Here is a 4,241-nt window from a genome sequence, read left to right on the forward strand (position 1 = left end):
TCCTTCCTGGACTACTGCAACAGCTTCCTAATGAATCTTCTGTTATCACGAAGCAGCTGGGGTGATCCCGGTAAAGTGGAAGCCAGCTAAATGCCATGTGATATTCTAAATTGCATCCTGAAACAGAAAAAAAAAAAAAATCATTAGAGGAAAAACTGGTGAAGTCTGCGTAAAGTCTGGAGTTTAGTTTACACAAGGTACCAATACTGGCTTCACAGTTTTGACAAATGTACCATGGTAATGTATAATGTTAACACCGGGGCCAACTGGGTGAATGGTATGTGGGAACTCTCTTTACAAACTTCCTGTAAGTTGAAAATTATTCAGGGACTTCCCTGGTGGTCCAGTGGGTAAGACTCGGCACTCCCAATGCAGGAGTCCCAGGTTTGATCCCTGGTCAGGGAACTAGATCCCACATGCATGTCACAACTAAAAGAGCCCGCATGCCTCAACGAAGATCCGGTGTGCCACAACTAAGACCTGGCAGAGCCTAAATAAATATTTTTTTAAAAAGGAAAATTATTCAAAATAAAAAGTTTATTTAAAAGATAGAGGTCATAATTAAGTCACATCTCTGCCCAGAACCTTCCAGTGGATCCCATCTGACCTTGTTCACTACACTCCCCCTGCCTTGCTCTGCTCCAGCTAAATTGGCCTCTGTGTTGATTCTCGAACACATCAAGCATGTTCCCTGCCTCAGGAATTTTGCACTAGCTGTTCCCTCTTCCTGAAATGCTCTTACTCAGATATTTTCACAGTTCACTCCCCCCATTTCATTCAGTCTTCTGTTCAAATTTCATTTTAGTAAAGAGGCCCTCCCTGGTTATCCTATCTAATAACCCCATTCCCACCCCTGGCATATTCCCATTACCCTACTTTATTTTTCCCCAGAACACTTTTTCCACCTGACATGTATATGTATTAGCATATTGATATATAGACTGGCTCCCTCTACTAGATTATAAACTCCGTGAGGGGAAGGACGGTATTTTTCTTTACTGCTATAACCCAGCTCTTGATTTATCATATCACATCTTGTACTGTGTAACACTGAATTTGTTTTTCTGTCTTTATTGAGACTTGGGTTTGTTTCATGGTCAGGGTGCAAGATTTAGGTTGATGGTGTGTTCACTGCTTTCTCATAACTTGGAAGAAGAAAAAAAGATGAATTTTCTATGGGCCAGGCCCTCCCATTCAATCCTTACCCAACCCTGCAAGACAGGCATTACTACTTTTTTTTTGACAGGCGTTACTATTATTCTGGTTTCGTGGATGAGGAAGGAGGAGATACAAGGGGTTAGGTGACTCCCCCAAGGTCACAGAGCTAGTGAGTGATGAAGCCAGGGCTTTGACCCAGGCTGGCCTTTGCCCTGTGCCATGCTATCGATCTAGGCAATTGTGCAAGGGTATAGCAGATTGTGGTCTCCAAAAGCTGCTGCCACAGATCTCCCACCCCACATGCTCTTCTTATGTGACTTTGATATTCCTCCCATTGAGAGATAGGGTCTATGTTCCCTCCCCTTGCCTTTAGACAGGCTTGTAACTACGGTGGAAGTTATGCTATGTGACTTCTGAGGTTAGATCACAAAATATGATTCAGGTTTCACCTGATTCTCTTGGGACACTTGCCTTTGGAGACCTGAGTTGCTGTGTAATCAGTCTGATTGCCCTGAGGTCACCATGCTGTGAGGAACCCAAACTAGCCCCAGTGGAGAGGCCACATGGAGAGGACCTGAGACACATGGCGAAACAGAGAGGCCCAGAGAGCCCAGCTGCTGCAGCTCCTGCTGTTTCAGCTGACAGCTGCATGAGAGACAAAGTCAGAACCGCCCAGCTGAGCCCTTCTTGAATCACCCACAGGAATCTGAGAGATAATACAATGATTGTTGTCTTAAGCCACTAAGTTTTGAGGTGATTTGTTATATTCGTTGATAGATACCTGGAACAAAGGGAATAATAAAATGTAAGAAGCATTCAGTGGGCAAGTCCCTTCTTTCTGGCCCTAAGTTTCCCTTGTAAACAGTGGGCATTAACTCAGTGGCCTCTAAGGATGGTTCCAGCCCTAATGGTTGGTGCTTATCCATAATGATGCCACATCCCTCATTGTCCATTTTTTGCTGCCTCCTTAATACCCAGTCATTATTCCACCACACCATTATTCCCAGAGAGAAAACTAATGCCCTCCAACACCAAGGAATGTCTGTGGATCTGCTGGGGAAAGGAGATGGGCACCTCTGGCCCTAATCTGCTTGAGATGTCTTGAAGTGGAGGTGTGGTGTAGTGAATTAAAATGAACAGGATTTGGAATCTGGCCACTGATTGGCATCGGCTGTGTGACCTCTGAGAAAGTCTCATAATGTTTTTGGGCCTCAGTTTCCTCGTTTGTAAAATGGGGAGAATAGTACCAGCCTTCCTCTCTAACAGGGTTGCTGCGAGGGCAGGATGAGATAGTGTGTGTACAAGCGAAGATATGTGTATAGGAGGTGGCAGAGTGGAGGCTGGGATGAGTGGTTGCTGAGGCTTTGGGGAGGGGGTGGTCCCTGGTAAAGTCAGTTTCCTGCCCTGGAGTAGGAGAAGGGGTTAGTGATGAGAGCAATGATGGGAAGTTGAACTGGGCTGTTCTGGGCTGTGCTGGGGCTTGTATCTCAGCATCTGTTTCTGTTCCACTATCTTTTTTTTTTTTTTTAGTATTTATTTATTTGGTTGCTCTGGGTCTTAGTTGTGGCAGGCAGGCTCCTTAGTTGTGGCAGGTGGGCTCCTTAGTTGCGGCTCGTGGGCTTCTTAGTTGCGGCTCGCCAGCTCTTTAGTTGTGACGTGCATGTGGAATCTAGTTCCCTGACCAGGGATCGAACCCAGGCCCTCTGCACTGGGAGCGTGGAGTCTTAACCACTGTGCCACCACGGAAGTTCCCCGTTCCAGTATCTTTGAGAATCCACTACTAGGGGTGGAGGCACATTGACGTAAAGGACACCACTGAGTCCAGGCTTCAGTCTCTGCAAAACTTTCTAACACACACACCCCTCACCTATTTAACAGTCATGCAGGAAAGAGGGCTTGTCTCACTGCTTGGATTTCCAAGAATCCCCTGAAACAAACCTATTTCTGGTAGAGAACTTTCTATTCTCTGGGTAACTGAGGCTTCAAACCTTAAAGCCATCCTCACCTCCTCTCTCTCCTCTATTCCCTTGTTCAGGCTGCTCACCAAACATTGTCCAGTCCTCTTTCTCCTGGGACCCTGGGTCCATTCGGTCTCACTGTCTCAGTCCTTGTCCACCTTCCTCACCACACCAGACTCAAGACAAGCATTTCCTACCTGGTCTCTCAGCTTCAGAACTGCTCCTTCCTCCCACGCACCTGTTCTGCAGCATGCCTTGAGGTTAAACGCTCCGCATCACCATCCTTGTCACCTCCCTCCTTGGCTCAGTAGCCTGAGATTGCTCCTATTACTCTTCAGGCCATGTGTCAAGGCAAGAGTACCAGAAGCTGCTTCAAATCCTGGCTCCATCATCCGCAGCTGAGTGACCTTCAGGAGATAACTAACTTCTCTGAGCCTCAAGGTCCTCGCTGATAAAAGAGAGGAACACCCTATGTACCAGGCACTGTTCTAAGCACTTTACATGCATGAACTCATCTGAGCATTACAACTCTGTGAGGTAGGTACGATGCTTAACCCCATTTTACAGATGGGGAAACTGAGGCACAGAGCACTTCAGTCATTTGCCCATGTTTTGCAGCTAGTTAACTGCAGGATAGCAACCTAGGCAGTCTGTTTCAGACACCCTGCTCTTTTCTTTCTTTCTTCTTTTTTTTTTTTTTTTGGCCGCGCCTTGCGGCATGTGGAATCTTAGTTCCCTGACCAGGGATCACACCGTCGCCCCCTGCAGTGGAAGCACGGAGTCCAAACCACTGGACCACCAGGGAAGTCCATCAAAGACCATGCTCTTATCCTTGGGAAAAGTGACTGGTATGGGCTGTCTGGTGCTAATCAATTCTTGTCTTTAATTTCTGCTTCACAATACAACTTAGTGGCTACTCTTCGGAGGACTTTGGGAACAGGTTGGGCTAGAAGCCTGATGACTTTGGGATCCTCCTAAACCTACCTGAATAGTGGCCTCTTTTGGAGGGGTGCCAGTAGACATCTGAGACTCATTTCTGGCTTTGATCCCAGACCCTACCAGTAACTACTGCTCTAGAATACCCCAGATTCCCAACCCTCTGGATTCCCCACTTCCCTGAGCATT

At 46.7% G+C, this 4,241-nt stretch overlaps 1 non-coding gene across 1 annotated transcript; it reads left to right on the forward strand.

Moving 5' to 3' along the window:
• Window positions 1-332: 332 nt before the first annotated feature.
• On the forward strand, window positions 333-405 carry TRNAG-CCC (transfer RNA glycine (anticodon CCC)). The gene has a single exon. It is a non-coding gene; the product is annotated as a tRNA-Gly (tRNA).
• Window positions 406-4,241: the final 3,836 nt, after the last annotated feature.

This window comes from Lipotes vexillifer, unplaced genomic scaffold (genome assembly GCF_000442215.2).
Source record: "Lipotes vexillifer unplaced genomic scaffold, Lipotes_vexillifer_v1.1 scaffold4, whole genome shotgun sequence".
NCBI lineage: Eukaryota > Metazoa > Chordata > Mammalia > Artiodactyla > Lipotidae > Lipotes > Lipotes vexillifer.